Genomic DNA, 23,614 nt, shown 5'->3' with positions numbered 1-23,614 from the left:
GAAGAATCGTTGCATCCCTGGGATAAAGGCCACTTGGTCATGATCTATGATCTTTTCAATATGTTGTTGGATTCTGTTTGCTAGAATTTTGTTGAGGATTTGTTGCATCTATGTTCATCAGTGATATTGGCCTGTAGTTTTCTTTTTTTGTAGCGTCTTTGTCTGGTTTTGGTATTAGGGTGATGGTGGCCTCATAGAATGAGTTTGGCAGTTATCTTCCTCTGAAATTTTCTGGAAGAGTTTGAGTAGGATAGGTGTTAGCTCTTCTCTAAATTTTTGGTAGAATTCACCTGTGAGGCCGTCTGGTCCTGGACTTTTGTTTGCTGGAAGATTTCTGATTACAGTTTCGATTTCCGTGCTTGTGATGGGTCTGTTAAGATTTTCTATTTCTTCCTGGTTCAGTTTTGAAGGTTATACTTTTCTAAGAATTCGTCCATGTCTTCTAAGTTGTCCATTTTATTGGTATATAGTTGCTGATAGTAGTCTCTTATGATCCTTTGTATTTCTGTGTAGTCTGTTGTGATTTCTCCATTTTCATTTCTAATTTTGTTGATTTGATTCTTCTCCCTTTTTTTCTTGATGAGTCTGGCTAGTGGTTTGTTTATTTTATTCATCTTCTCAAAGAACCAGCTTTTAGTTTTGTTGATTTTTGCTATAGTCTCCTCTGTTTCTCTTTCATTTATTTCTGCCCTAATTTTTATGATTTCTTTCATTCTGGTATCCCTGAGGTTCTTCATTTCTTCTTTTTCTAGTTGCTTTAGGCGTAAAGTTAGGTTATTTATTTGATTTTTCTCCTGTTTCTTGAGGTAAGCTTGTATTGCTATGAACCTGCCCCTTAGCACTGCTTTTACAGTGTCCCATAGGTTTTGGGTTGTCACATTTTCATTTTCATTTTTTTCTATGCATATTTTGATTTCTTTTTTGATTTCTTCTGTGATTTGTTGGTTATTCAGCAGCATGTTGTTTAGCCCCCATATGTTTGTATTTTTAATAGTTTTTTTCCTGTAGTTGACATCTAATCTCACTACATTGTGGTCAGAAAAGATGCTTGGAATGATTTTAATATTTTTGAATTTACCAAGGCTAGACTTATGGCCCAGGATGTGATCTATCCTGGAGAAGGTTCCATGTACACTTGATAAAAAGGTGAAATTCATTGTTTTGGGGTGAAATGTCCTATAGAAATCAATTAGGTTGAATTGGTCCACTGTATCATTTAAAAGTTTGTATTTCCTTGCTAATTTTCTGTTTGGTTGATCTATTCATAGGTGTGAGTGGGGTATTAAAGTCCCACTATTATTGTGTTGCTGTTTATTTCCCCTTTCATACTTGTTAACATTTGCCTTACATATTGTGGTGCTCCTATGTTGGGTACATATATATTTATAATTGTTATATCTTCTTCTTGAATTGATCCTTTGATCATTATGTAGTGTCCTTCTTTGCCTCTTTTCATGGCCTTTATTTCAAAGTCTATTTTACCTGATATGAGTATTGCTACTCCTGCTTTCTTTGGTCTCTATTTGCATGAAATATCTTTTTCCAGCCCTTCACTTTCAGTCTGTATGTGTCCCTTGTTTTGAGGTGGGTCTCTTGTAGACAGGATATATAGGGGTCTTGTTTTTGTATTCATTCAGCCAGCCTTTGTCTTTTGGTTGGGGCATTCAGCACATTTACATTTAAGGTAATTATTGAAAAGTATGATCCCGTTGCCATTTACTTTGTTGTTTGGGGTTCGAGTTTATAAACCTTTTCTGTATTTCCTGTCTAGGGAAGATCCTTTAGCATTTGTTGAAGAGCTGGTTCAGTGGTGCTGAATTCTCTCAGCTTTTGCTTGTCTGTAAAGCTTTTGATTTCTCCTTCATATTTGAATGAGATCCTTGCTGGATACAGTAATCTGGGTTGTAGGTTTTTCTCTTTCATCACTTTAAGTATGTCCTGCCATTCCCTTCTGGCCTGAAGAGTTTTTATTGAAAGATCAGCTATCATCCTTATGGGAATCTCCTTGTGTGTTATTTGTTGCTTTTCCCTTGCTGCTTTTAATATTTGCTCTTTGTTAATTTGATTACTATGTGTCTTGGGGTGTTTCACCTTAGGTTTATCCTGTTTGAGACTCTGTGGGTTTCTTGGACTTAGGTGGCTATTTCCTTCCCCATTTTAGAGAAGTTTTCAACTATTATCTCCTCAAGTATTTTCTCATGCCCTTTCTTTTTGTCTTCTTCTTCTGGGACTCCTATGATTCAAATGTTGGGGTGTTTAACATTGTCCCAGAGGTCGCTGACGTCGTCCTCATTTCTTTTAATACTTTTTTCCTCTTTGCTTCATTTGTTTCCACCATTCTATCTTCCACCTCACTTATCCTATCTTCTGCCTCAGTTATTCCACTGTTGTTTCCCTCCAGAGTGCTTTTGATCTCAGTTATTGCATTATTCATTATTGATTGACTCTTTTATTTCTTCTAGGTCCTTGTTAAACATTTCTTGCATCTTCTCAATCCTTGTCTCTAGTCTATTTATCTGTAACTCCATTTTGTTTTCATGATTTTGAATCATTTTTACTTTCATTATTCTGAATACTTTTTCAGGTAAACTGCCTAGATCCTCCTCTTTTGTTTGAGTATGTGGGTATTTATCATGCTCCTTTTCCTGCTGAATATTTCTCTGCCTTTTCATTTTGTTTAGATTGCTGTGTTTGGGGTGGCCTTTCTGTAGGCTGGAAGTTTGTGGTTCCTCTATTGTGGAGATTGCTCCCTATGGGTGGGGTTGGACTAGAGGCTTGTCAAGGTTTCCTGGTTAGGGAAGCTTGTGTCTGTGTTCTGATGGGTGTTGCTGGATCTCTTCTCTCTGGAGTGCAATGAAATGCCCAGTAGTGAGTTTTGGGGTGCCTGTGGGTTTGATGTGACTTTGGGCAGCCTGTATTTTAGTGCTCAGGGCTGTGTTCCTGCATTGCTGGAGAATTAGCATGGTATGTCTTGCTCTGGAACTTGTTGGCTCTTGGGTGGAGCTTGGTTTCAGTGTAGGTATGGAGGCTTTTGGATGAGCTCCTATCGATTAATATTCCCTGGAGTCAGGAGTTTTCTGGTGTTGTCAAGTTTTGGATTTAAGCCTCCTGCCTCTGGCTTTCATTCTTATTCTTACAGTAGCCTCAAGACTTCTAAATCCATACAGCACAGATGATAAAACATCTAGTTTAATGGTGAAAAGATTCTCCACAGTGAGGGACACCCAGAGAGGTCCACAGAGTTACATTGAGAAGAGAAGAGGGAGGAGGGAGCCCGAGGTGACCAAGAGAAGATGGGGAATCAAAAGGGGAGAGAGCAATCTAGCCAGTAATCAATTCCCTATGTGCTCTCCACAGTCTGGAACACCCAGAGAGGTTCATGGAGTTACACAGAGAAGAGAAGCAGCACAAGAGAGATAGAGGTGACCAGGAGGAGAAGAGGGGGAGTCAAAAGGGGAGAGGCCAATCTGTCCAGTAATCAGTTCCCTAAGTGTTCTCCACAACATGGAACACCCAGAGAGATTCACAAAATTAAGCAGAGAAGAGAGGGAGGAGGGAGGAGATAGAGGTGACCTGGAGGAGAAAAGGGAGGGTCAAAAGGGGAGAAAGCAATCAAGCCAGTACTCACACCCCTAAGTAAAAATCGGTACTGAAGATTAGATTCTTAAAGGTACAAAATTGATGACAAATACCAAAAAGCAAAGGTCAAAAATCTAGAGTAGAGGTTACACTCAAAAATACAATACAAAATCAATCATGAAAATTATAAAAAACATATATATGAAATTTTCTTTAAAAATAGTCTTTTTTTTTTGCAAGATAGTAGTAGGTTATAAAAATGAAAATTAAAGGAGTAATAAAGAACTTAAAAAAATTAAAATTAAAAAATGATAATAGTAAAAATATATCTAGGAATGTCTCTGGAGCTGTTGAGGGCAATGTGGGGTCAGTTCAGCTTCAGATAGTTCCTTGTTCCAGCTTATACTTCTTCTCAGGGTCTATAGGCCCCTTCCAATGCTTAGTCAATGTTAACTACAGGGTTTTAATCTGTTGCACCTGTCACTTACAGAGCAGTTCCCTCTTCTTTGTTTATTCTGCTTTCCTCTCTTCATTGTCTAATTTCCACCCTGACACAAGGGGTGAAGGTGGCCACTTATTTAGGCTCACTTGTTCAGTTGTGTTGTGGGGAGTGAGAAACACTGCAAACAAATATCACTGGCATGTGTGGGGAGTGCTCAGTGAATGGACCACACTGGGTTTGCCCCAGCTCATGGCAGTGTGTACTTTCCCAGTCTACACTGCTCAGGTTCAAGGTTACTCTGCAGGGGTGCTGTCCAAAGAGGGTCCTGCATTTCATGCACTTCCCAGGTCTGAGCTGCTCAGGTTTAGGTTCTTGGGTACTCTGCAAGTGCACAGAGTCAGTTGCGTGTGTGTTTTGTGCCCTTCCCAGGTCTGAGCAGCTCAGGTGACCAGGTGCTTGGTGAGCGCACTGTCCCAGGTGGGCCATGTGTCTTAATCACCTCCCTGGTCCCGGCTGCTTGGTTTCCTGGGTGCACTGCGAGAATACCATCTCAGGTGTGCTGTGTGTTTCCTCTGGGGAGCTGATCTGTGATTGCTACCCTCCTAGCAGATGTCAACCATCCAGGATCCCAGGAAGACTTGTTTAGCAACTGGGAGCCTGCTCACAGTTTGGTGGAGGATGCCATCTCTGGGGCCAGGATTGCCCTTTGCCTTCTGGCTCTGGCTGTCGCCCGCCTGCCTCTCTGCCTCTGGTGGTGGGGAGGGGCTGGTCCATAGCCGGCTAGCTCTCCTTTGCTGTTTGCTAAATTCTTTGTTCTGTGAGCAGGCCAGCCTGCACCTTAGGTTAGAGCTTTTTGCGAGAAAGTTCTCTCTCTCTCTCTCTGCTCTCTCTCTCTCTCTCTGGCTATCTCACAGTTTGGGTTGCTATCTCACGTTAGCTCCCTCAGATTGTCCTCAGGGCATTCAGGCCCTGTCCTTAGCCTAAGGACCAGTGATGAAGTCCGTGCCTCCCTGCCTGGCCCCCACTTGCTGGTGGTGGACGCGAGCTTCTGGGCTATTTCACTGCTGACAGTTTTGGTTAGGCACCTATTCTGTGGGATTTTTTTTTCCTCCCTGGTTGCCCTCTGAGGTTCCAAAGCTCCTCAGAGACCCACCTGTGAGAGGGTTTCCTACCGTGTGGAAGCTTCTTCTCCTTCACGACTCCCTCCCAAGGATAGGTCTCTGTCCCTAAATCTTTTGTCTATGTTTTTGTCTTTTATATTTTTTCCTACCTCCTTTTGAAGAGAATGGGCTGCCTTTCTGGGTGCCTGGTGTCCTCCAGCAGTGTTCAGAAGTTGTTCTGTGGAAGTTTCTCAGCGTACAAATGATCTTTGGATGAATTTGTGGGGGAGAAAGTGGTCTCCCTGTCATGTTCATCCTCCATCATAGGACTGCGTTCTGTCCCAAGGAAGTTTAAGCTTACATGGTACATACATGTTCTCGGTGTGGGTTAGTATATAATCTATGTCTAGAAACCAAAAAGTTACTAAAAAGTGGGTTATAGAGTATACAGTGAAAGCTGTTTGCATAATTTTTACAGTCAATGTCATCAAGCTGTGATTATCTGATGACTCTGTCTCCCTCCTATAGGAGTAGGCTCCATGATGACCTAATTTCATAGACAAGGGATCCTTTTTCCTGAATGGTTCTGGAAACAATATTATAAATTTATATCTATATACCTAAACATAAAAATATGAATATTATTGTGAATGCTCAAAAGGCAGAACATCTCCTTTATGATTGACATATTCTTTTTTCATTCATTGATTCAGTAAGTATTTAATGAACACCTATGATTTGTTAGGTATTGTGTTGATGCTGGGTATAGAGGAGGAGCAAAACAGGTAGCATCCCTACAGAAATTAAGGTCTGAATATTGAAGATACAAAATTAAAGAAGCTATGACCACAGAGGGTAAGCGATATGGTAAAGGAGGTTCAAGGTGCTATGGAAGTGAGTAAGAGGGGTATGTAGACCAGAGACTGAGGAAGTCTTCCTGTAGGAACTTGTATTTTACTTGTGACTTGGTTGAATTCCTTAGTTAGCTAAGGGGCAGAACATGTTCCAGGGAGGGGTTGGTGTGTGTAAAAATCGAGAAGTAAAAGAGAAGATACACTTAAAGAAAAAACACAGTGAGATATTCCTTCTTCACAAGTGTGGAAAGTTTTTTTCCTTTTTGAAGATAATGTACACTGTTGGTGAGTATAATGGTGCATGCTCTCATCCAGGGCTCTGTGTGCATATGTGCTCAGTCATGTCCAACTCTTTGCAGTCCTATGGACTATAGCCCACCAGGCTCCTCCATCCATGGGTTTTTCTAGGCAAGAACACTGGAGTGCGTTGCCATTCTCTTCTTCAGGGGATCTTCTTGACTTAGGGATTAAACCCACAACCTGTGTCTCCTGCATTGGCAGGCTGGTTCTTTACCACTGAGCCTCCTGGGAAGCTGGGAGGCCATCCTCCTGGGAAGCCATCCAGAGCTCATAGGAGTCTAAATTGATGAGTTTTTTAGAAGGTAATTTGGCAATATTATGCCAAAGTTTAAAGGTATGTGTACATTTGACACTGTATTTTTTTGATATTGTAATTTTAGATATTTATTCTAGGGAAATGATTATAGATGGACAAGAAGATAAAATATCCTAGGTTTCGGTTTTATAAAGAGAAAAATTGGAAACAACAGAGAAATGTTTAAATAAACTATATATACTGAAAGACATCCTACACAGCTAATGAAAATATTGTCAAAACATCTAATTTTCTAGACCAGAGGTTGGCAAACTATAGTCAAACTATGACCACAGCATGACAGCTACTTTTTATTTTGAAATAACTATGAATTCACAGGAAGTTGCAAACATAGAATAGAAACATCTGTGTATCATTCCTGTCATTTCATCAACTGGTTACATCTTATGTAACTGTCATACAGTATCAAACCAGGAAACTGACATCAGTACAATGTGTGTGTGAATTTCTGTAATTACAGCCACAGTCCAGATTATTCCATCATCACAAAGATTCCTCTGTGTTACCCTTTGATAGTCATACCTACCTCTTCTCCCTTGCTGTGTCTAGACTTTGGCAGTTATTAATCTGTTTTCCATTTCTGTAGCTTTGTTATTTTGGAAATGTTACGTAAATAGAATCATATAATATATTACCTTTTGAAATTGGCTCTTTTTTCTTATTCTGTGTCATGTCCTTAATATGTATTTAAATTAGAAATATAGCAATAGTTTACTTCTTTTCAGTGCTGAGTGATATTCCATGGTAAGGATCTATCAGATCTTGTTTAACTGTTTACCTGTTGAAGGGGGTGTTATGGTTTCCTTTTTTAGGCTGTTTCATATGAAACTACTATAATCTTTAGTGAATAGGGTTTTATGTGGACATAGGTTCTCATTTCTATGGGATAAATAGAAATATGATTGCTGGGTTGGATGGTAAGTGTATGTTTAGCTTTCTATGTAACTGCTGAGTGGCTATATTGTTTTACAGTCCCTCAAACAATGCATAAGAGATATGGTTGCTCTGCATCCTTGCCAGCATTGGGTATTGTGATTATTTTTTTATTTTAGTTGTTCTAATGGGTCTGTAGTAATATCTAGTCCAGCAAGTTCTTTGTTAGTATATGGTTGGTACTACCACAGTCTTGATTTCTGTAGCTATAAAATACATCTTAAAATTCGACAGAACGATTCCTCCCACTGTAGTTCTCTCTGAAATTTTGTTTTAGCTCTTCTAGTTCCCTTGCCTTTTCATATAAATTTTAGAATAATCTTGTCATATTTACAAAAAACTACTGAGAATATGACAGGAGTTAGGTTAAATGTGTATCAATTTAGGGAGAATTGAGATCTTTGCTATGTTGAGTCTTTCATTCCATGAACACAGTATGTTTGCTACCTGTTTTTGTAAATGAAGGTTTATTGGAGCACAATCATGACCATTCATTTATATATTGTCAGAGGTTGCTTTCTTGTTATAAAAGTAGAATTGAACAGTGCCAAATACTGTGTGGCCAAGAAAACTTAAAATATTTACTCTCTGACTCTTTACAGAGAAACTTTTCAACCTTTGGATCCAATCAATGTTTATGCTATATAGTGAAAAAAGTATAAATGTATCATAACATTTTAACTTTAAATATAAGTTAATCACACTCACATGTCTACCTATGCATATTAAAATGACTGAAAGACTGAAACAAAAATTTTAACCTTGGTTCTTTTAGGACAGTAGTATCATGGTGATTTAAAAATTTTTGTTGTGTGTGATTTTTTTTGCACCTTCCACTTTCTATTCTTGCTAGTGAAAAATAACGTATCAGGTTAAGGAAGGATTCTGCTTTCCAATCTCTCTTTCACCAGTTTTATAAGATTCTTTTCCTTCCAGGTAAAAAGAGACTTTCAGATTACAACAGATATGACAATCAATTGTTTGTGTTAGGGATACTGAATTATGCTTTAACAATATGCCTTTTCAAAACATAGATGAATTCTCATAGGTTCATAACTTAAGCATACCCTTGGTTGATAAGCACAGATAAGAAAATGCCATAGATATTGAATCTTAATCCTTGGTGTTTATTCTTGATAATAATAAAGGAGTGCTCCACCCTTGAGGTTTATTTACCAGCAACCCCATGCAAATGCCACATGCTTAAGCCTGCACACCAAGATGAGCAAATTGGTTATCGCTGAATGACTGTTTCAAATTACAGAGCCTGGCAAAATGAACATTTGCATGTTTGTTTCTGTAACCCATCTTAACAATTACTGACAAGCTTCTTCCAGTTCTGATAGGTCATCAACATAGATACAAGACAGATCAAATGGCAAGTCACACCATGAGAGTAACCTGCCATTTGAGAAACTGAATGAATGTAGGGCATAAAACACAGTGATTACAGCTATGTTTTCATCTGGAAAGGGCTCTGATAGGGTCATAAAAGACCAAAGAGGTGTTTGAAACAGACATAGGTCCCTGACAGGTTAATAACCCACTTCACAGAGTCACAATGTACCTCAAATTGACTGCATTCTGTTCCTGGAATGATTATTTCTTAAACTATCATCTTGGTTTTCAGCCATACTCTGAACACTCATTTGTAGGGTGTGAATTAAAATAAATTAACATGATTTTAATATATCTAGGAATTATACATTAATAGTTCCTTGATCCTAACCACTGAAGAAAGTTGGTATGGAGAAAAGACGAAATTCTAAAAGATTCTGATCCTGCTCAGAAACAGGCACATATTTTTTGCAAATGAAAACATTTATTACATCAAGACTGCAGATGCTCAGAACACCTTGTCATCCCTTTGCTTTCAGGTGATGGCCACATAGCACTAAGAACAGCAGAGATCTGTAAATTTTCTAATTAATCGTGATCAAATATTGACAACCAGACAGCATCGTTCTGCCTCCAGAGTAGATTCCTGGGCCACGATGATTCTGTTTGTCTGTCTACATTGCTCACATTAGCTGGGTAAATTGGCTGGTTAAATCTCTGCTTCTATAATATCAGCCTTAAAAAGAGAGGTTTAGGGATTTGCTCAATAGTAGAGAATGAATAAAAAGTGTTCATTTGTTCATCCAATTTTTTTTTTTTTGAAAGAAAGGTTGATAGTCACTCCCTTCTGTTCTTCTTGGTGTATAGGAATTACCGTAATGAATAAGGCATGCATCTTTCTCAATAAGAGGCTTAGAAATTATGATAAAAACAGGATGTATAATCATGAAAGTGTGTTCTAAGGCAGATATGTCATAAGAAATATATAGATTCAGTACCCTGGAAATTGTAGGATGAAAACATCGCTCCTGTCTGGGGGGGAATCTGAAGAAGCTTTCTGAAGAAAGTGGTCTTGACCAGGGACTTGAGGCAAGATTAGATTAAGGCATAAACCACAGGAACAGATGCTTATTAGTTATCTAGAGCAAGCTTAAGAAATGGCAGAAATTAAGGATTCAGGGGTGTTTGTGGGGAACTCAAAGGCAGGCGTGCATGTGGGTCTTAGGAAGGAATTGGAACTAGAATTGGGAAACAATTCAGGAACAGAGGGAATTCTCTTTCTACTGCTTCATTCATGTCTCTGAACAAACTTGCTTCCTTTGCTTCTTCATTCGCAGAGTGGACTATGGTTACCCCAAGTTTTTGACTGAAGAGAATCTTCGTGCCCTACATTATGTCAGTTTCATGAACTACTGCTGGGAGAGTGAAGTCACACATAAACAGCATCCTGGGGAAGATTTAGAAGTTCCTAGATAAGGGGGGATGACTTGCATGATGATCAGACATTCCTGAATGGGTAGGTGCTGTACTGTGTATGGGGAACTGCAAAACAGTGTAGTTGGAATACAGATTTGGAAGGGCAGTTAGGAAAAGATAATAACTTTGGGGCATCACCAAGAAGCATAGTGATGTGAAATAAATTATACTTTAGGCAATCAATTTGACAACACTGAGTATGATAAAATTATAGATTTCTTTTTGTCTTATTTTTATCTTCATTGATCTCACTGCATTATATGCACTTCTGTGAGACACTTTAATTTCTTTTGGATACAAGATGATACAATGATTATAAACATTAAAAATGAGTACCGATGTAGGTGATAAAAATTTGACTTAAAATTTGTGTTATCTATTAATTTGTTCTGTAACCATTGCATATCCCCAGACCACTTAAGGGTCCAAGTTTCCTACTGTAAAAAAAGGTGTGAGAAAATATGGGCTTCTCTTCTCTTCAGTAAGAATAATTGTACTACTTAAAGTGGATTTCTCTACAACCAGAAATTCTGAGTGATAGAATGAATTATCTTCCTTGACAGAAAGGCAGAATGTTGCTGACTTTGTAAATGTGATGCACTCTCTCTCTCTTTTTTTTTTTCTTTGAATTTTAGGATTTTTTTTTTTCATTGTTTCTCGTGGCATTTCAAAGCATCCAACTGATCTGGATTTGAATTCCAGATCTGCTATGTAGCAAATGTTTGATTTAAGCAAGTAAACTTATGAGGTTAAATGAGTAATAACACTTCCCTAAATTTTTGTCAGAGCAAAATTACTCAATAAAATGAGTTTGGGAGATCCTTTGAAAAAAAAAGTGAGGGTTCAATTGAAAAGAAATGGCTCTTGGGTGCCCCTCATCCTACTTGTCCCATCCAGACTGTATTAAAGCCCTTGAATACTTCCCTCTGAGGTTGGCCTGAACCTCAGAATCTTTCTCCATTCCCAGGCAGCTCGTAACACCAATCCACTGAAGGTGTCATTTGAGGCCAAAATATTTGCCATCCCCTGACTATGATTGTAAATTGTTAGGCTTTTATATCCCAGTGTGAAGATGAAAATTTTTTTCCAGTCCTCTGATTTTACATATGACAAAACTGAGGCCCAGGAAGAGTGATTTGGCATAACATCACACAGCCAAGTATGCTACAGCCCAAGACCAGAGTCTTCTTTTAGCAATTTTAATGAAACAATTATCTTTGCTGTTATAGTCCTCCCTGCATGTGATCACTGAGCCTTGGTTTGTTTTTCTAAATACTTGCAATTGGAATTTCTGATTTTTTTTTATATTTTATGTTTTCTAACAAACTAATGGGACGTAACTACTTGAGTTTACATTTTCTAGATGTAATCTGACTTTCACTGGACCACCGCTGACAATACTGGAAGCTAGCAATTAGGTGAAAGCAATTACCTTAGTATCGTGAAATTGGGATTTTAACCTGCTTATGAATAAATGAATGTTTTCTATTTTGGTGGCTTGTCCAAAAAAAAAAAAAAAGAGAGAGACATAACCCTTAGTGAGCATTACCTGGTCTGCTTAGGAAGTCTGAGCACTGTTCCTGTATTCTGTTACTCTTGTATGATTTTCCTCTTCTGACCTGGGTGCTGTGATTTCTCAACAGCTGGGGGAGTACAGCCTCAGAATCCTAGAGCTGCAAGGTTTTCTATGAAGTCACCTGATTGGTCCTTGGAGTCCAGGAAGGTGAATGTAGTAAAACAACAGGAAACTTCTAAACTTATTCTGAGTGAACTCAATAAACACAGATCAGGAGTTTATATCTTTCTTTGGTACAGACCTTTGTTTTAGCTTATAAACCCCCTTTAAGTGGCACTCATTGCATTGGGCTGCAATTCTTTGTTCTTCTGTTTATTGTCCCTTGGAAACACTTGAGGACATATATTTATACTCACATATTTATCATCTCTTAGAGCACCCAATACATCATAGGGGCTTGATAAATGCCCATTGTTCCATACATGGTACGGGAGGTGACTTGAATTCTGCTTTGTTATACAACATTTGTTGGTTATACAGCATAGTGGAAGCCTGTATCCTTTTGTTTTGCCCCTTCAGATGGGCCCACATCCCCAGCACAGGGGCTCATACAAAGTGACCCATCAGGAAACGTGCATGGAATGACTAGGTGAATAAAAGATGACTTCACACTTCTTAAGAGTCTATGCACACCTTCATTGTTGTGTTATCCTTTATTTTCCTAACTTGTATTGATAAATTTAAGACATTTACCCCATATAAACCTGTTCATGCCCTGTTAAATTTCAAAATATTAGTCAAGTAGGAGATATAATAGGCAAAGAATCCCAGTTATGTCATGGCTTCTCATGCTGGGGCCTTTCTTTACATTGCCAATTAAATTTAACAAGCAGTCTTGAGCATCTCTGTGTGCATGGCACCAGGGATGGGGCAGCTATTTAAAGATTTAGCAGGGGAGGAATGACTTGACCAAACACCCACACTCGGTCGCCTCTCAATATGACCAATCCATGCTGACTCCTTGACAATTAGTCTGTTTCTTCTGATGTCTGGGCTTCCGCTCCTGCTGTTCCTCTACCTAGGCAGTGAAGCATCCTATTGGCTATTCAGTCACATATCCTGGCTTTGAATTCTACCATCTAGTTGTGTGACCTTGGACAAGTTACTTTAGCTCTGAGTCTCAATTTCCCTGTCTGTAAAATGGGCATAATTATTACTTCAGAGGGTGGTTAGGAGAGGAAATGAGATAATGCACATAAAGTGCTAACCAGAGAACCTGGCGCACAGTGAATGCCAGTTGTTTTCATTATTAGTGTGAACACGCTTTCACCCTCCATCTTGTCATACCTTACCCCACCTTTAGGGCCTGGCTCCAAGTTTGCTGCCTCTGCAAAGATTTCTCTGATGCCAGCCAAAGTGATCTTTCCCTTTCCAAGTGTCTTTTGTATTAACTCACTTAGCCTCATAGTTACTCCCTCATTACATGGCACTATGCTATTCTCCAGTGGCCTGTGGTACACAGTTTAGCACTTGGGTATGAAGAAATTCAGTAGCATCTTGCCTTGTTCATAACTTGATTATTCCCCGCATTTGTCTTCTATTCAAACAACATCTAAGCAACATGTGGGCAAAGACTTTAAGACAAAACACAGGATGTTTAAAAAACACCACTGAAGGGGCAGGGCCATATCTTAATTCTCTCTCTCTCTCCAATTTTCTTCTCTTGTTAATTCCTGCTTCCAGTTAGCTGATTTAAATGAGCCCATTTTTTCTTTTAAAAGGCTGTCACAGTCAGTTTTATGGGCATACAGCAGTGTGACAATCACTGGTTTGTGAAGGTTTTCTGTGCCAGGTTCACCCGTGTTTCTCAGTCAAAACGCTCAGCGTTCTGTACAGCTGTATGGAATTGGCATTTCTATATTAGCCACATCAAATCAGCTTGGGAAATAGCCAAGTCCAGGGTCTTTATTCATCCATTCAGACAGTTCTAGGAAAATTGCCTCAAAGACTTGTCAGCCAGCGGTGGGCTCTGCAGGACAGAGAGCTGCTTGCACTGTGTTGGTGGGAATCTCACTGCCTGCCTCACCCAGCGATTCCTGGCCCTCAGCTCAAGACACCCCAGCAAACTGGGAAAGGAATTATACAAATTCCAGGTGGTAGTTACCTTTTGGGATGAGGGGTTGTATGAGAGAAGGGACATGGGAAGGGGAAGAACCAAAGGAACTTTCCAAAACAGTGCTAACACTCTCTCTCTTTAACTTGTTAGTGATTACTTGGATGTCAGTTGTATTGTTATTTTTTTATACTCTACAGTATAACAATTTTGCATATACTTAATATATAATTTTTTAACATGGAAAAAGTAAGAACTATGATCCTGGAAAAGACCCTGATAGCTGGGAAAGATTGAGGGCCTAAGGAGAAGGGGGTGACAGAGGATGAGATGGTTGGATGGCATTATCGACTCAATGGACATGAGTTTGAGCAAACCTCAGGAACTGGTGAAGGACAGGGAGGCCTGGCTGCAGACCATAGGGATGCCAAGAGTTGGACACGACTGAGCGACTGAATAACAATGATGAGCCTGCTGAGTATTATTTACTCCCTTGCCATCTTACTCCTGAATTCAAAATACAGAGTCATCCAAGGATTCTAAAACTTAATATGGAAAGGTCATCTCATGATGCCCACCTGGTTGGCTTAGTTTACATTACTAATTCCTAGGGTTCTGTTGCAGGTGGCTCATGCACTATCCCAAGGGGCAAAGGGAGGTCAGCAGGTAGAGTCAGGTGGAGTCTGGAATCATCACCCCTTTCAACCACATTTGATTTCTGTTTCACATATTAAGATTCCAGGTAAGAAATGGTTAAAGAACCAGGAGGGAGGTCATAATAGTTCTTTTCTAATTTTCAGAGGGTATCTAATGAAATTAGGCTGATGTTTATGGCTTCAAAGGGAGAAGTAGGGTTAATGGGCAGAAGTTCTGGAGAGGTAAGATTGAATTGCTACATCTCTGTTTGCTTGAGGCAACCCAAGTTCATGGCTTTACGGCTGCTGCCCAAGGTAGTTACAAATAGCACCTTCTTTCTCTAAGTATACCAGTTTGAATGACAAGTTATAAGGTCAGTCTAGTTATAAGGAGCGGAGAAGGCAATGGCACCCCACTCCAGTATTCTTGCCTGGAGAATCCCATGGACGGAGGAGCCTGGTAGGCTGCAGTCCATGGGGTCACGAAGAGTTGGACACGACTGAGCAACTTCACTTTCACTTTTCACTTTCATGCACTGGAGAAGGAAATGACAACCCACTCCAGTACTCTTGCCTGGAAAATCCCATGGATGGAGGAGCCTGGTAGGCTGCAGTCCATGGGGTCACGAAGAGTTGGACACGACTGAGCGACTTCACTTTCACTTTTCACTTTCATGCACTGGAGAAGGAAATGACAACCCACTCCAGTACTCTGCCTGGAGAATCCCAGGGACGGCAGAGCCTGGTGGGGCGCCATCTGTGGGGTCGCACAGAGTCGGACACGACTGAAGCAACTTAGCAGCAGCAGTTATAAGGAATACTTTAACAGTTATATATAAGATTACAGAGGACTAGTTCCCAAAGTAGAAACAAGAAGTGAAATAATAATGAGGGAGCGTTGTTGATCTGTTGTTTCAAACATTTTTTCTTTAAGCAGATTTTTTTTTTCTATTTATTTAATCATTGCTCCTGAGGCATAGTTGGCAGATTTCTCACCTCTTGGTCTCTCTGCTCTTGATATGTTTCCATTTCCCACCACCCCCACCCCCAAGTCTCCGGAAACAAAAATAATTCAGTTGGGGTCTACTCAGAGTGGATTGAAGAGGCTTTCAGAATTATAGAATGTTTGTATTAGAATGAAATACAATACCATCAAACTCATTCCAGTAGGAATAGCAATATGGTGAACTCTTATGTTGCATGTTTACATGAGAATCACTAGAGAATTTGCTGTGCATACATATTTCCAAGCCTGTCCTTAGAGGTTATTTTTCATATTTAAATTTAGTAGGTTATTTTTATTAAGGAAGGCAAGGCTGGGACAAATTAGGAGATTCTTATTAGGTGTTTCTGGGATGATACCTGGGAAGCTGAATTTAAACAATATCTCTGGTGTTCTGTTGCTTGGCCATTATGGAGAATCCTCAGGGATCCCACTGGTTCCTCAGTTGTAGGCCATGACTCCCAAGGGTGCAAAAGATATGTTGTCATTTTAGTTATTCTAAATGCTGCCTTTTTTCTTATCAAATGTCATTTTTCTTCATCATATTTAATATTTGTTAAACCTGCAGGTGCTATTGCAATGGATAAAATATGTGTTTAAGAATTATCTAATTGATAAAGCTATTTGTCTTTATGTTTAAAGTTTGTACTGCGAATACAAACTTCATCATATATATGTCTGATAACCTGGCTTTAGTTCATAATTAATTGAGTTCTTATACTGTAAAAGATGAAAAATGAATTCATTTGACTTTACAGTTAAAGCCAGATAAATCCAATCTCACAAACCTAGGTCATGGCCTGTGGTGTCCTGGTAGGTGTCTAATCCACAGCTGTCTGTGGAGGGTTGGAGAGAGAAGTGGAGGGTGACAGGAGGGAGTAAAGAAAGCCCTGATTTGTAAAGTGTACTGCTTTCTGTAGTGTAAATATTTTCATTATGGCTACCAACCTGAATTTACTCAACGTGAAACTGAGAAAAGAGGCACGTGATTGGCTGTTGTTGAGCTAGTGCAAACTGGCTCCAGCAGACCTCTGGGTCAGCTGAAAATTGAGTTTTCATAGCTAGTTTAGTGGTCTTCTTATTACTCTACAGATAAACCTGGCATGTTAAGAAGCCCTGGTAGAACATTATGTATGGAATCAGGGACTATCATTTTGTATTTGATTTCCAGAGCCACATCAGTGGAAAATCACCCATATCTGAATTCCTGTGGGTTTTCCTATTGCCTCTATTACACCTTGTTCTGACCTTACAGTTGCCAATTTTGGCTCTCCAGAAAGTTTCCACGGGCTTTGCCTTCTTCCTTAGCCTAGTTCTTTTGTGAAAATCTAATATATCTTCAGGGTAGCCCCTCAGTAGGACTCCACTTTGGTGAGGGTCAGCTTGCTTAAGTATGACTTTCAGGTTCTATCAGATCTGGTTTCTCAAGGATCATGAGACAAGCATCATTATCATGGACTCTGTTAATTTTTATCAGCTCTCCTTAATTCAGTGCTTTCAAAATCATTTTTAAAGAAACAGTAGTCCTTGTTGATGTTCAGTGAGCAAAAGTGTTTCATAGTTGATATGTTTGGGTATCAAAGGTTTAATAGTTGGACATGAATGGGAAATGTGGCATACTACTTCTTACAGCTATTTCCCTCTCCTCCCATGCTGGAGAATCACAGTCTGTTTTCACAAAGTAATAACTCTGATCAGTCTTGCAGAGAGAAATTTACTTACTTTGGTCTGATTTTTGTTGCTGTTGTTCAGTCACTAAGTCATGTCTGAATCTTTGCGACCCCATGGGCTGCAGCATGGTCTGATTTAGCTTTTGCAAAATTTATTCAAGCATGTACTTCTTCATCACTGATCCTGATTTAAATCCCATGGAATATGCTTAGTGAAAAAATGATGCAATAGTTCATAGTGGTGTATATCTTATGACATTTCAAAATCCATATTCCATATTGGATTACTTCTTAGTTCCCCATGTCTGAATGATGGCCACCTGGCACCAATTGATTTGCTGATGGGAAAAGATTGATGTATTCTGAGATCAGTGATTGGCCCAGCTCTTCAGGTTTCAGTGGCCAGCCCTGTCTTCCAGAGTCCCTTCTACTTTCCCGTTGGATGTCTTACCCTGCGTACGAAAATGGTCTTCCGTATACAAAACCTTTTCCATTTGGAAGAACTACCAGACAATACTTCTGTTTTTCTTTACTCACACATACTTGACTAAAACAGGCAGCATAGAATGGGTAGCTGCGATTGAGGATAAGGAAGTATGGTTAGAAGGAAGTAGGATAATAAGGGACCTTGCAGTCAGGCGGAGCAATTTAAATGTGAAACAGGAAATGGAACAGTTACCTTCTTCTGTTTGAGCAGCTCCTTCAAGGGAGAGAAGTAATGCTTTGATTGAATCAGCTCATTTATAGTGTATTAAGTTGGCCAAATGGTTTGCTTGAATTTTTCTGTTGCATTGTATGGAAAAACACCAACGGACCTTTTGGTCAACCCTCTATTTATTTCTTTTCCTTAGATAATAGCATGGCTTTAAATTTGAGCATCAACACTTCATGTGACCCAGAAGAGACTACTGTTTCTTTAAAAATGATTTTGAAAGCACTGAATTAAGGAGAGCTGATAAAAATTAACAGTCTATGATAATGATAAACCTCTTTTTACACTCTTACTTTAGTAATCCTTGACTTATTTATCTCTTTCTAAAGTGGTACCCATGTGCTTGATTCATTGTAACTGTGCCATTTATTACTCAGCCTCAGGTCCCATGGCAATAGTCATGAATTTCCTCATTGCACAGGGTGATATCCTTGGAGAATCAAACCTACCTAGAAGGAACAATAAGGTGACTAGTAGTTTTTTCATGAGTGCTCAATGGGATTATATCCTTGCTTTGAATTTCTCTCTGATAAGACTTCTTGTCTTTGGGGAATATCTGTTCTGAAGTTGGTTAAATCTCTATCTGCAGGGAATAGAAATATTTTGTCACCCATGATTGTTTTGAAGATATTTACCTGTCCCAAGAGCCAGTGAGAGAAACATAGGACCTTTTAATGCTGCCCTCTTCCACTGTCTCAGTCACCAATATCTGCCTTGAAGAAATGCTTCCTGACATGAACACCCTAGAGCCTGCCTCCTCTGCCAGCCTGGCCATGTGCAGACTGCCAAACATTTCACCTACTGCCCACTCACTGCTAGCCATATTGTTCTAATATTCAGGTCTTATCCGGTCAAATATTATTACTTTCTGTGTATACCTGTTTTTGCAATATAGTAGGGTCATGGTTGGGATTCCCAGGTGGCTCCATGGTAAAGAATCCGCCTCCCAGTGCAGGAGATTCAGGAGATGTGCGTTCAACCCCTGGGTCGGGAAGTTCCCCTGGAGTAGGAAATGGCAACCTGCTCTAGTACTCTTACCTGGAAGGTACCATGGACAGAGGAGTCTGGTGGGCTATAGTCCATGAGGTTGCAAAGAGTTAGGTACAATTGAATGAGCGCACACACAGGGTCACCGTATACTCATCCGCTTACATGATTTTCTGGAAATTTGCTCTCCCACTCAAACCTGATAGCAGATTCAAAAACTAATTTTTTACAAGAAGCCACTTAATTTGGAGAGGATGTGTTGAAACTGTCTTAATCTTTTTGTTCCCTTGTGACTTAGTTGTGTCAGGAACTCACAGTGAAACTTAGGAGACCATGGTTGGAGTTCCTAAGTGTAAAACTGTTGAGTCTGGTACTGCCCAATGACTAGTTGAACTGAACACACAGGTGTACTCAGTTTACTGAACATACAGGTGTTTTGCCTAGTTTTAATTATTCCCATGTTTTCCCTGCCTTCTTATCCTTGGTCCTGTATTACAGCTGGCCTTTCCACCCACAGTGTATTTGCAGGCACCAAGATGGCTCCATCTAGAAGGTCTGTTCCCAATAAGAGCTCGTGGCCCTCTTTCATTTATACCATGCCTACTGCTTCCTGTTCATCTCTGTGATACTTTGATTTCTGACGTTGTTATGTGGTGCTTGCTGTTTCTTTTCGGCTGTGTGTTTTTTGACCTTTTAGATTCTTCTCTAGCTTATGAAGTTTTCTGTCTTAATCTGTTTGCCAAGCATACTCGCTGTTTTATGCAGTCCTCCAAATTCTGGTTGAATGATGCTCAGAATATCCCATACCTATGTGAAAGCCTCCTAGCTGGGTTGGGCTCCTTAACCTAGGGAGGAGAGAGTTTTGAAATTTTATTTAGAATCCAAAGTCCTTAGTCCTTCACCTATTGCAGCCCACAGACAGTGGATGAGGTCACCAAGATACTGTGGTAATGGAGGTTATGTACTATCTGGTGGTGCTTATGGTGGAGACCAGGGAGGACATCCCTGGTGTGGGTTGCTTCCCTGGTGGCTTAGAGGGTAAAGCGTCTGCCTGCAATGTGGAAGACCTGGGTTCAATCCCTGAGTCGGGAAGATCCCCTGGAGAAGGCAATGGCACCCCACTCCAGTGCTCTTGCCTGGAAAATCCCATGGATGGAGGAGCCTGGTAGGCTGCAGTCAATGGGGTCGCAAAGAGTCGGACACAACTGAGCGACTTGACTTCACTTCACGTCACTTCATGGTGGAGACGAGGTTGGAGACACTGAGGCTTCATTTGCACACACACTGGGATGAAACTCGACCTTCCTCACCCTCATAATGCTATTGATCTTGCTGCTAAAGAAGTCCAAGTGGGACTCTAACAAACTACCAGGTATCTACCTACAAGTTCATTTTCACGTGTAAATTCAGGGTTTTGGGTCCTGTGAACACTCCATTGTTTTCTAGGTTGCAAAAGACATTTTTTTTTCAATTGAAGTTTCTGTTTATTTAAATAGTTGCAGATTTACATGCCATTGTAGGAAATAGTGATCCCTCTGTTTATTGGGGATGGGAAACTGAGCAAAATACATGATTCCCCTCCAGTAGCCTGGGAGTATCCCTTTAAGTGTTCTATGAAGCTCTAACCTGTCTTATGATTGACGTGGTTGCTGAGCTCAAATGGAATTGAAGTGAGCAATGCCCTTATCTAGCTGGAGAGGTAAAAGGTTGGCTTCCCTTTTGTGATCATTTATGTTCTTTTGTTTGATTGCTCTGCTTAACATCTTTAATTCTTCATTTTAGGATAGGGCCATCTGCTGTCATCCTGTATTCTTTTTGGCTTGAAGGATTTTTATAGGCCCCTTTGTGACTGGGTTATAAACAATCACCTGTTTGCCATATGGGGATGTCTGTAGCTCATCTTTGACGTATGGGTGCCAGGCATCAGGGAAGACACATTTGACTTTAAGTGATAGCTGCGGTGCTGAGATAGCAAGCCCTTGGGTCCATCTGGAAGCATTTAAATTGCTAATTGGCAGGGGCTGTGCATCACATGATAAAGAACCCAGAAGTTGCAAATATGAGCAGACTCTCATTTAGAAACATTGGATATTCCTCCTCTGACTTCTTTGCAAGGTTCTTTAAATTACAGGGTAATGGGAGAAGTGAGAAGAAGCTAAATTGAGAGTGGGTTGCAAAAGACATTTTTTTTCAGTTGCAGTTTCTGTTTATCGAAATAATTGCAGATTTACATGCTATTATAGGAAATAGTGATCCCTTGTATACTTTTCTCTGTATTTCAAAATGTGGTAACATTTTGAAAAATTATAGTGTAAAATCACAGCCAAGGTTGTTGAATTTGTTTAATCCACTGATCTGTAGATTTCCCCAGTTTTACTTGTTATTTGTATGTGTTCTGTTGTCTTTGTCTCTGTGTATTAAATTCTATGCAATTTTGTCACCTGTGCAAATTTGTGTCTCCACCACCACAGTCAAGGTATTGAACAACTGTAACACTGCAACTACTTTCCCTTGCTCTTTTATGGCCACACTGTCTCCTGTTCCCATTCTCTACCTCCTCTAGTCTCGAACCTTTGGCAACTACTGATCTGTCTTTCAAGGTTTCCCAGATGGCTCCCACTTGCAGTGTAGGAGGTGTGGAAGACTTGGGTTTGATTCCTTGATTGGGAAGATTCCCTTGAGGAGGGCATTGCAACCCACTCCAGTATTCTTGCCTGGAGAATCCTGTGGACAGATGAGCCTGGTGGGCTGCAGCCCATAGGTTCACCAAGAGTTGGACATGACTGAAGGGACTCAGCATGTATATGATCTTTCATTTCTAAAATTTTGTTAGTTCAAAAACTCTCATACAAATGGAATCATACATTGTGTAACCTTTCAAAATTAGCCTTTTTTTTTTTTTTTTTTGCTAATTCTCTGGAGATTCATCCAAGTTTCTGTGTGTATCAGTAGTTCATTGCTTTTTATTGCTGACTAGTATTCCACAGTGTATATATATATATATGCTATAGCTTATTTGAACTTGCGTTCCCTGAAAGGACAATTGAGCTGACTCCTGTTTGGGAATGTTACAAATAAGGCTGCTACAAACATTCATGTAGCAGAGGCTTCTTGTATGGATTTAACTTTTTATTTCCCTAGGACAAATGCTCAGGGCTGATTTTCCTGGATCATAAGGTAGTTGAATATTTAGTTTTTAAGACACTGCCACACTTCTTCCCCCCTGCCCCGAATGTTTTATCATTTTCCATTCCTGCTGCTTCACTGCTGGCCTATGGGTGTTGTCACTATTTTTTTTTTTTTATTGTAGCCGTTCTGACAGATGTGTGATGTGACCTCATTGGGGTTTCAGTCTGTGTTTATAACAGTTGATAATGTTGAACAACCTCTCATGTGCTTATCTGCCATCTGCATATCTTTTTCACCCAAATGTCACTTCATTTTCTTTGTCTCCTGCACATTGTATTGCTTTCTGTTGACTTTTGAGACGTCTTTATTTTGGATGCTTCTGTCACATATGTCTGCAAATATTTTCTTTCTGTAGCTTGTCACTTCATGTTCTCTGTATGGGCTTTTACACAATAAAAAAAAAAACTTTCATTTTGATGAGGCTCAGTTGATCAGTTTGTCCTTTTATAGATTGTAATCTTAATGTCAAGTCTGCATAGCCCTATTTCTCAAAGATTTCCTCTGATTTACTCTTTTGTTTTCTGGTTTGTTTCATAGTTTTATATTGACTTGCTAAATCTATGGTCTATTTTGAGTTAATTTTTATATAAGATTTAGGTTAAAATTGATGTTTAAGATTTTTTTGCCAGTGGATATCCACGTACTATAGCACTATTTGCTGAAAAAGGTGAATCGGTGTAAAAAAGGCTAAATTATATTAGTGTCAGGAAAATGTTATCCTTCAAATATGGGCTTGAGAGACTACTGTGTTACCCTGTAATGCACATGTTCACTGTGAGGTTTTTAAAGACCTGTAAGATCTTATAAAGGAAGATTCTGATTTACTCTGTACTTTATGGAGGGCATTACTTGTGTTTCCAAGAGACTTGAAGCCTGGCCAGGGGTGACCTGGTAACCTTAAGAACATTCCTCTTTCATCAGAATAAGATGTATGTCTCATTCTAATTCAGGAAGACCAGAAAGACCTTGAGTCCATTGCATGGTCAATAGCACAGGAAAGTACACCTCTAGCTTCAGGGCCTGTGGGCCTGGCCACCCTCCAAGGGACAGGTCTCCGCAGCCTCCGTGTCTCAGAGGAGACAGAACAGCATTGTCTACTTGACCAGCCAATTGAATGGAACATTCTCTCCAGCATCCTGCTTATGCTCTAGTGTCTCCCTGACGTCAGCAACCTAACTTATCCTAGTTTAAATTTTCCTGGCTCCTCTGTTACCTCCAATTCAAAGGTCTTTCCTTCCACTCAGCTGTCACAATAAAGGTTGGCAGGAGTGTGTTTTTCAACTGTAATGCTACAGAAAGTTTCTGTAGCAGTCAAAACACACACCACTACTGGCTCCAAATCAAGAAATCCCTTTTCTTGGAAAGATCTTCATTTCCATTCCCTTTGGAGAGCTGCAGTTCAGTGACAAGTGCCAGAGGAGCAGTGAGCCATTGGGGAAATGATACTAGAT

The 23,614-nt window shown here is 39.8% G+C and overlaps 1 protein-coding gene across 5 annotated transcripts in view; it reads left to right on the top strand.

Annotated features, from left to right (window-relative positions):
* LOC145509321 (uncharacterized) overlaps window positions 1-23,614 on the top strand; it is a 403,057-nt gene that overhangs the window by 220,475 nt on the left and 158,968 nt on the right. For 2 of the 5 annotated variants that reach the window (XR_014056006.1, XM_081497906.1), the window contains exon 4: window positions 10,200-10,378. The exons of the other annotated variants lie outside the window; for them this stretch is intronic. The gene's annotated coding sequence lies outside the window, so the exon portion shown is untranslated. The remainder of the gene's footprint in view (window positions 1-10,199; window positions 10,379-23,614) is intronic. 5 annotated transcript variants of the gene reach the window in all.

This window comes from Giraffa tippelskirchi, chromosome 1, assembly GCF_054371585.1.
Source record: "Giraffa tippelskirchi isolate mGirTip1 chromosome 1, T2T-mGirTip1v1.2.pri, whole genome shotgun sequence".
Taxonomy (NCBI): domain Eukaryota; kingdom Metazoa; phylum Chordata; class Mammalia; order Artiodactyla; family Giraffidae; genus Giraffa; species Giraffa tippelskirchi.
Note: the sequence above shows the minus strand (reverse complement) of the source record. Positions and strands in the feature narration are given on the sequence as shown.